Source organism: Macrotis lagotis, chromosome 3 (genome assembly GCF_037893015.1).
Source record: "Macrotis lagotis isolate mMagLag1 chromosome 3, bilby.v1.9.chrom.fasta, whole genome shotgun sequence".
In the NCBI taxonomy this organism is placed as follows: domain Eukaryota; kingdom Metazoa; phylum Chordata; class Mammalia; order Peramelemorphia; family Peramelidae; genus Macrotis; species Macrotis lagotis.
Window position 1 is genome coordinate 140,243,936 of NC_133660.1, and position 10,675 is coordinate 140,254,610.

The window sequence follows — 10,675 nt, forward strand, 5'->3', positions numbered from 1 at the left end:
AGAAAGGCAGAAACAGTGAATACATCTTTCTCAGATCATAAAACCATATTTAGATAAGGGAGATATAGACCCAAAGCTAACTGGAAACTAAATAAACCCATTTTAATGAATGAGTGAATCAAACAACAAATTATAGAAAGAATTAATTATTTAATCCTAAATAATGACAATAATGAAACAATATATCAAAACTTATGGGATACAACCAAGGCTGTCAAGGTATACATTATATCTTTAAAAGCTTACATAAATAATGCAACTAGAGAAAGAACAAATCAAAAATTCCAATTAAATAACAAATTAGAAATTCTAAAAAAATTAAAGGAGAAATTAAGAAAATCAAAAGCAAGAAAACTATTGAACTAATAAATAAAACCAAGAGTTGGCTTTATGACAAAAAACCCCAATAAAATTGATAAACCTCTGGTTGATTAAAAAAATAAAGAAAACTAAATTTCTATTTTCATAAATGCAAAAGATGAACTTACCACCAATAAGGAGGAAATTAATGTAATAATTTGGAATTATTTTGTGCAACTATATGCCAATAAATTTGATAATCAAAGTGAAATGGATGAATATTTCCAAAAAATTGAGTTGCCCAAGTTAAATGAAGTGGGAATTAAATAACTATATTACCCTATCTCAGAAAAAGAAATTCAACAATCCATTATTGAACTCCCTAAGAAACAATCTTCTGTGCCAGATGGATTCACAAGTGAATTCTATCAAACTTTTAAGGAACAATTGGTTCAAATTCTATATAGACTCTTTGGATAAATAGGTGAAGACAGAACTCTGCCTAACTCTTATTATGACACCAATATAATGTTGCTACCTAAACCATTTAAAAACAAACTAGATAATTTAAATTACATTCAATTAAAAAGGTTTTGCACAGACAAAACCACTGTAACCAGGATCAAAAGAAATTTAGTAAGTTGAGAAACAATTTTTACAACTAGTTCTTCTGACAAAGGACTCATTTCTAAAATATACAGAGAACTAAATCAAATTAAAAAAAAAACAAAAGATACTCCAAGTGCCAAATGGTGAAAGTATATGCAAATAAATTTACGGATGAGGAAATCAAAGTGATCCATAGTCATATGAAAATTTGCTCTAGATAACTTCTTTTTAGAGAAATGCAAATTAAATCATCTCTGAGGTACCATCTCACACATCTCAGACTGATTAATATGACCAGAAAGGACTGTGATCAATGTTGGTAGGGGTGTGGGAAATCTGGGACACTAATTCATTGTTGGTGGAACTTTGAACTCTTCAAACCTTTCTGGAGAGAATTTGGAATTAAGCCCAAAGGGCAACAAACATTGTGCTTATTCTTTGATCCAGCAATAGCACTAGTGGGTCTTTAACCTGAACAGATTATGAGAAAGGCTAGAAAAATTACTTGATGCACTGTTTGTGGTGTCAAAGAATTCAAAACTGAGTGAATGTACATCAATTTGGGAATGGATTAATAAACTGTGATATATGTATGTGATGAAACACTATTGTGCTATTTGAAACCAGGAGGGATGCAAATTCAGGGAAACCTGGAAGGACTTGCATGAACTGATGCTGAATGAGATGAGCAGAACCTGAAGAACACTGTATACACTAACAGCAACATGGGGCTGATGATCCACCTTAATGGATTTGCTCATTCCATCATTGCAAAGTCAAGCACAATTTTGGGGTATCTGTGATGGCAAATACCATCTGTGTCTAGAAAAAGAATTGTTGCATTTGAACAAAGAAGAAAGATTATTATCTTTAATAAAAACAGTATCTTATTATGTAATTTTGCTATCTCTTATATTTTATTTTTTTGCTTAGATATTATTTCTCTCTCATGACATTTAACTTAGATCATTGTGTACCATGGAAACAATGTAAAGACTTACAGACTGCCTTCTGTAGGGGGGGGAGAGGGGCTGGTGGGAGGAGAGAGAGATTAGGGGAAAAATTGTAAAATTCAAAGAAATTTTTTTAAAAAGGCAAAAAAAAAATAAAATTAGCATTGAACAAATGGAAAAATGAATAAGAATAAGTGAGCAAACATTTATTACTCTTTTGGGTCAAAGCTGAGGTAGTGGAGAGAAACCAGGAGCTTCCTTGAGTTCTCTCCACTTTAGCTCAGAGAGAACAAATCTGTAAACAGATAATGAAACAAGAAAACCTTCCAAAAACCTTCAAAAAATCCATTTTCCAGATTACGATATCTTCAGAGGACTTCAGGTAAAGCCTGTCCACTCAGGTATATGAGGAACACACAGCTCAGGCTTAGGTGGGGAAGGCAATGGGAAACTTTCAGGCACAATTCAACTCAACAATGAAGACTGTTAGGTCCCATCTCAGCAAGCCAGTGGCACTGCAATTCAAATGAGAGAAATCCAGATCCAAATTCAAAGGCAAATTGTGAGACACAGCAGAACTACAACAGATGACAGGACTGACTCTGGCAACCCCAACATTATAGGGCATCCCTTACTCCTGAGATCCCAGCATATGGAAAGTTAGTGCACTCAAACCTTAATATTTCCTCAATGGTCCACTGTAGCCCAGGAATAGAACTCAACTTTAAAAACCTTGAACTAGGCTAAATATGATTAAGAAACAAAAGAAAGCAATTACCACAGAAAGCTCTTATAGAAGACACTGACAGAAGAAGACACTGACAAAGTTCTCTGTGTGAAGCCCCAGAGAGGAATGTGATATTGTCTCAACTTCCAATAGTCCTCTCTAAGAATTTTAAAAATCTGTCCATCAGTTTGGCAATGGCCAAACAAGTTATGGCACATGAATTCTATACAATTTTATTGTTCTATAAGAAGCTATAAATGGTCAGACTTTAGAGACACTTGTAATGACTTGCAAGATCTGATGTTGAGTGAAGGGAACAGAACACTGTGATATGAACAATCTTAAGCAGCTCCTCTCAGAAGTTCAGAGAACTAGGAAAACTCTTTTAGACCAGCTATGGGCAATATTATCCCCTTCCAGAGGAAGAAAAACAAAACATAACCAAAAAAAAAGAAAAACCAATCCTTCAGAATATGATAAATGCTTTATAAAATTATTTCTTATGTCTCCTCCCCTTAATCCTAATTCATCATACCAAAAATGACTAATATCTAAGCATGTTTATGCAAAAGATATATGTATAATGCTAACCTGACTGTCACTGAGGAAAAGGTGGTGGGAAAGGAAGGTGGGAGGAAATCTTCTAACTTAAAAATGCTTATCCATATGGATGAAATAAATAAATTTTAAAAGTTGAAAAAAATAATTTTAAAGTTCAAGCAAAAGATTTGGGAAAAGAAATGAGATGTATGGATGAAAAAGACTGGAAAAGGACAAAAAATTGAGGAAAACAATACTTCAAAATTACAATTGAGCAAATGGACAAAGAAAGTGACTTTAAGAAATACAATTGGTGGGGTGGCTAGGTGGTGCAGTGGATAGAGCACTGGCCCTGGAGTCAGGAGTACCTGAGTTCAAATCCAGCCTCAGACACTTAATAATTCCCTAGCTGTGTGGTCTTGGGCAAGCCACTTTAACCCCATTTGCATGACAAAAACCCAAAACAATAAAAAGATAAAAATAATAAAAAAGAAATGCAATTGGACAAACAGACAAATTAAGCAACTGCTTTAAAAATAGGTCAAATAAAAAAGGATATGCAAAAGCTAACTGAAGAAAAAATACTTGAAGAATAGAATTGTTTAAGTGGATTCTAATGACTCTGAGAAGCCAAGAATCAATCAAGTAAAATAAAAAGAAATTGAAAAATAGAAGAAAAGATGAAAAATATTTGAATGGGAAGACAGCTGACCTAGGAAAAGAAATCCAGTAGAGATAATTTAAGAATTATTGGAATAACTAAAAGTCATTATGAATAAAAAGAACCTGTACAGTTACTGAAGAAATCATCAAGAAAATTGGCCTGATATCCTAGAAGAAGAGAATGAAAAAGTCTTTGAAAGAATGCACTGATTACCTAATGGGATCCTAAAATGAGAATACTAAGGAATATTGTAGTCAAGTTTCAGAATTGTCAGATTAAGAAGAAAATATTATTGGCAATCAGAAGGAAACAATTCAAATGGAGTTATCATCAAGATTACAGAGGACTTAACAGCATCAATAAGAAAGAATTGAAGGGCTTGGAATATAATATTCCAGAGGGCAAAAGAGCTTGAATTACAGCTAAGAATGATTGAAACTGAGATGTTTCAGGGAAAGGAGTATTCCATGAAATAGGTGAATTTCAAATTTTCGTGATAAATTGACCAGAACTGAACAGATATTTTACATAAAACTCAACAAATACATAAAAAAGGTAAATGGGAAAAAGAAAAATAAGATTGAATTGGTTACAGCCTTACAAGGGAGGATTGTACTTATAAATCTTGAGAATTTTATCTCTATTTAGAGGGAGTATACTTTTGACAGAAGGTATGAGCATAAATTGATTATGATGTTATGATATGAAAAATAAGAAATTGAAAAGATTTGTACTGAAAAGGGAGCAAGGGGGAGGCAGAATGAGGTAAATTACATCCCATGAAGACGCACAAAGGACCTATTACAGTACAAGGAAAGAAGGGAAGGGGCAAGAATTTCTTGAATATTACTTTCAATGGATTTGGCTCAAAGAGTAAATAACATATACACTCAACTGGTTTTAGAAATTTATTTTACCCTAAAAGGAATAGGGAGAGGAATGGGAGGGGGACAGAAAGGAAGGAGAGACTGAAAGAGGAAGAAGAAGAATAGAGATTAAAAGTATGAGGGGGAAGGAGAAAGAAAAAGGAGAGGGGGTTCATAGAAGGAAGAGTAGATTGAGGCATGTGCTAGAAGCAAAACACTGGAGAGGAGCTATAGTGGAAAATGAAAGAGAAAAGCATAAACAGAGGGAAGAAATGATAGAGGGTAATACAGAGTTAGAAATATCTATAAATGTGAATGGGATGAATTCTCCCATAAAATAGAAGCAGATAGCAAATGAATTAAAAACTAGAATCATCAAAAATGTTACCTGCAAAAAGTATTTGAAGTTGAGAGAAACACAAAGACTAAAAAAAGTAAAAGGTTGAAGCAGAATACATTATGCTTCTGCTGAAGTGGAGAAAAAGTAGGGGTAGTAATCTTTATCTCAGACAAAGCAAAAACAAAAAAAAAACTCATTAAAAGGGATAAAGAAGGATACTATATCTTTCTAAAATATATCAAAGATAATGAAGCAATATCAATATTAAACATATATTCACCAAGTGGTTTTTGATAAAAAAGGTGTTCTACCAAATTCCTTTATGACACTAAAATGGTGCTGACACACAAACCAGAAAGAACCAAAATTCTAGAGAAAGAAAATTATAGAGCATTAACGAATGCTAATTCAAATCTTTTAAATAAAATGTTAGCAAAGATATTATAGCAATTTCTCCCTTGGAAAATACACCAATGATCAGGTAGGATTTATACCAGGAAAGCAAAGATGCTTCAATATTAGGAAAATAACGAACATAATTGACCAACAAGATCAGAGATGAAAAATGGATGTCCATTTTCACCACTATTATGCAATACTGTTATTAGAAATGTTAGCTTTAGCAATAATAGAAGAAAAAGAAATTGAAGGAATTAGAATATACAGTGAGGAAACAAAACTTTGCATATGATATGATAGTATACTTAGAGAATTCCACAGAATCAACTGAAAACTACTTGAAAAAATTAATACCTTTCTCAAAGTAGTGTCACATAAAATAAAGCCACAAAAATCATCAGCATTTCTGTATATTACCAAAAAGTAATCATCAAGAGATAGAAAGAGAAATTCATTTAAAATAACTGTAGACAAAAAAACCCCCAAACACTTGGAAATCTGCCTGTCAAGATAAACCCAGAAACTATATGAACACTAATACAAAACAATTCATACAATAAAAACTTATTTAAAGAATTGGAAAAATGTTAATTGTTCAAAGATAAACTGAGCTGATATAATAACAATGACAATGCTACCTAAATTAAATCGATTATTTTGTACCATTAAAATCAAACTGCAAAATAATTATGTTATGGAGTTTGGAAAAATAGTAATATAATTTATCTTGAGGAACAAAAGTTTAAAAATATCAAGGGAATTAATACAAAAAATACAGAAGTACCAAATCCAAAACTATACTATAAAGTGGAAGTCATCAAAACTGTCTGTAAACTAGGTACAAAAGAAACAGTGCAAAATGACAATAATAATGCACTATTTTAGAAACCCAAAGACTCCACCTTCTGGGCTACTCATTGAATGAAACTGGAAAACAGTATGACAGAAACTAGGCATAGACCTACCTATCACACCCTATATCAAAATAATGATGAAGTGGGCACAGGATTTGGCTAAAAAGGTTGTTACTATAAGCCAATTAGGAGAAAAAGGAATAATATATCTGCCAGATCTATTTGAAAGGGAAGGTATTTATGACTAAACAAGAAAGAGAACATTATAAAATGCAAAATGCATACTTTGTATTACATTAACTTAAAAAGTTTTACACAAATAAAACCAATGAAAACAATATTTATATATCTTAGATTCTTTTATTCACTTTTAATCTCTCCTATTTAATCCTGCATCACCAAAAACCTATTAGACATTTTAAACTAGAAATAGTAGTCATTTTAAAATCAGCATGCCTGAAATTGAACACATTATTTTTCTTCTAAATCATTTTTTTCAAAATTTCTTTATTTCCATTGAAGAAATTATCATTCTTCCCCCCCCACTTTGGTTTCTGAAAGACAATGGGGTTAAGTGACTTGCCCAAGGTCACAAGGCTATTAAGTATAAAACTGTCTGAGGCCAGATTTGAACTCAAGTATTCCTGACTCCAGGACCAGTGCTTTATCCAAAACCCAAACTAGCTACCCCAGGAATTAGCATTCTTCTAGTGAGTCAGTTTAATAAACTTGACATTACTTTGTGTTTCTCAAATCATCAAATATTCAATCTGTTGCCAAATCTTACTCTTTTTATCTTCTAAAACTGATTCCTTCTCTTCACTCACACAGGTGTTCCTACCAATCAACTTTGGTTCATACTTACCCTAAGCGGAAATGTAATGGGTTCCAGAAGGAAAAGCATGACAAAAGGGAACATCAGAAAAGGCCTCCCATATAAAGTGGCAGAAGATCTGAGTTTTGGAGAAATCTGGATTTCTTTTTATACTTTATATTTTTCTTTTTTTAAAATTTAGCATATTTTATTTTCTCTCATTAACTTTGAGAAAAAAAAAATTGAACATATTTTAAACATTTTAAGTTTCAAATTCTATTCTCCCTCCTTATACTCCCTTATCCCTGAGATGGTAAAGAGTCAGCTATTGGTGATATAAATACAATCATATAAAATCTTTCCATATTATTCATTTTTGCAAGAATATTTAGGTAAAAGAACAAGTATGAAAGAAAGTGAAAATAACATGCTTCAGTGTATATAATCAAACAATATCAGTTCCCTCTCTGGAGGCAGATAGAATTCTTTATCATTTGTTCTTTGGAATTGTCTGGGAGCATTGTGCTTCTAAGAATAACTAAGTCATTTACTAGTTCTTTATCATACAATATTGCTGTCACCGTGTACAATGCTCTCCTGGTTCTGTTCACTTCATTTTGTATTAGGTCATATAAATCTTTCCAATTTTTTTTCCTGAAATTATACTTCTTGACATTTCTTTTCTTTTCTTTTTTTTTTTAGGTTTTTACAAGGCAAATGGGGTTAAGTGGTTTGCCCAAGGTCACACAGCTAGGTAGTTATTAAGTGTCTGAAGCTGGATTTGAACTCAGGTACTCCTGACTCCAGGGCCAGTGCTCTATCCACTGCACCACCTAGCCACCCCTGCTTGACATTTCTTACAGCAGAAAAATATTCCATCACAATTAAATACCACAGCTTTTTTAGCTATTCCCTAATTGATATGCATCCCTTTGGATTGTAATTCTTAGACATTAGAAAAAGAACTATATTTACAAATAGATCCTTTTTTTCCTTTTTGAGATCTTTGGGATGCAGAAGTGAAACCTGGATTTTCTATGATGGAAAGTTGAAGTAAGAAAGCATTCTAGTATAGTGGACAGTCAGTGTAAAGGAAAGAGGGAACGTTTGTCTGGGGAGAGACAAGAAAGATTATTTAGCTAGAACATGCAATAGATGAAGAGCAATTTGAAATCAGTCCAAAGAAAGTTTGGAGGCAGATGGTAAATGACTTTAGATGACAGGCAGAAGAGTATGTGTTTTATCTTAGAGGCACTGAAGAAACCTCTTAAACTTTTTGAACAGAAGAGTGACATGATCAAGTTTGACAGGGGGGAGATTCAGTGGGAGGCACAGACAAGCAGGACAACTTTGCAATTCAAAGAGTGAATTTTAAAGAGTTTAAAGAAATAGACTGGGCACACAGTTTCTTATGATATCCTCTCTTTCCTGTTATTTTTTAATGTGAAGTTCATACCTATGGTTATTCTAGTATAATCAAAAATGTACCAAAGTGATTATTTGTAAATAACTATTATAATTTAATAAGATGGGAAGTCAGATTACAAAAGTATGAGTAGATAAAGATAATTATAAGTAATAGTATTATCTATCCCATGGGGAAAAAAGCTAAGATTAATAAGGTAAGCTTGAAAGTATCATAATTTTAGGTAAAGGATTCCCCCCCCCCATAAAAGAAGTCCTGGATATTTTATTAATCTAGGACTGCTGGGGGAAGGAATGAGTAAAAGGGATTAACTGAGTTACCTATTACTCCTTATACTAGAGCAGGGGAATGGATTCATTTAAGGAGCCAAGGTACCTGGGAAGTTGGGGATAGATCTATGCCTTCAGAACCCAGATCAGGGAAAGAAGACTGGTTTTGCATCTGTCTGTTATATTCTAACCAGTGACAGTAGGAAATTTCCTCATTTGTAAAAATTTGAGTTTATGCTTTTTTCTTAAAAGTCCTTTCTAGTAGACCTGCTCTTTCAGAGTATAAAGTCCTTTTCAGCTATAAATCCTTTGGATTCCTTTTACATACATTCAAATCCAGAAACGAAATTGGACTAGGAATCCTTGGGTCTTCTAGAGGTCCATGGTTGGGAAGTCAGAATGACTGAGTTCTGTCCTTGGTGGAAGGGGATATCAACTGAGTTGATCAGAAGAATCATGAGCCTGGATTTATTTGTAGAATTTGGGTGTGCAGTTTCAGATCCCCTGTACCTAAGGGTAAGACTGAAGGGGTTAGACTGAACAATCTTCCAGAGATGTGAGAGGAGCTGGCAATGCTCCTTTTTTATTATTAATTTTTCTGCATTTCATTTAGGATCCATATCCAATAAAGGCACAGATTGTAATAAACACTGGGAAACCTGTTCAGAGAACAGTGTTCACTGCCCTAAGACACAAGGCCAATAAGAGACCAATGGAGATCCAGAGTCCCCTTCTTTTCCAACTTTCCCAGCACAGATCTTGCTTGGAATGATGATGCTTCCTTAAGCATTTCTGCATTTTCCCTCAATAATAAGTTTGTTCGAGCATTGGAGGGTACTGAGATATTTGAAAAAAAGGACTGGAAGTAGTAGCCCAACTGGACATCAGACTTAGGACCTAGGACTGGCACAGTCTTTGCGCAGCTGAATAGATTACACTTATTCTGTCAGATTCATTGACTTCTGCAGTTAAAGCAGCAAGTCATGTTTTTTGGTTCTTCTAGGGTAGAGTATCTGCTGAGTCATTACACCCATTACTGGGAGAGTTCAAGGCACTGGGGATTTTTTCCCCAAAGAAAAATCAAAGATTTCAGTGAATACAATGAGCTGCTGTGAAGACCCATGGATCAGACATCAACAGATGAACAGCACAGTTTCTCAGGTCTGGGAGTCAAGAACACATGATTGTTCACCGATGAAGACATGATTGATCACCAGTGACCTTTTCCTCATTCATTTGGATGTTAACCAGGTGAGTGACCCAAAGAAGAAAAATGTTAAGAACAGGTACAACATATTTGAAAGGATGTCAAGATACATTGGGGGAGATCTGTCAGTGGCAGAGATGGTGCCCCAAAAGGAGTCAAGACTGGATCCTGGAGGGATATCTAGAACCAGGTGTTCCCTGGGGAGTCTCACAGAGAAAAGTTGTTCCAGGAGTTCTCTTCCTTGTGACTCTGAAGGAATGCTTTTAAGGAAAAAGGTTTTTGTTTTTTTTTAATATGAGGGAGATCAAATTATATTTACAAGCAATGGGAAAGGAGCTGGTGATAAGGAAACACTGAATATTAGAAGAGTGTGATAAGATGGAATGATGAAAACAGATTATATGAGTGTAGGGAAGAGCACTACTATAAAAACTTATAAAGTCTAAAGTAATTTAAAATATAGTATTAACTTTATTTCCTAATTACTTCATTTTACCATTTTTTTTTAAAAAATCTGGTTTCTATTCCTTTTTTTACCAAATAGGAATTATCAGAATTTCCCATTATATGATTAATGAAGTTCATGTGGCAAAATATAAAAGGTTTTTTCCTCAAATTTCCTAATTTTTTTGGTCTTTCTACAGCATGCCAAACTATTAACTGTTCCCTCTATTATTATTTTTTTCCATTTACCTGTGCATATTCCA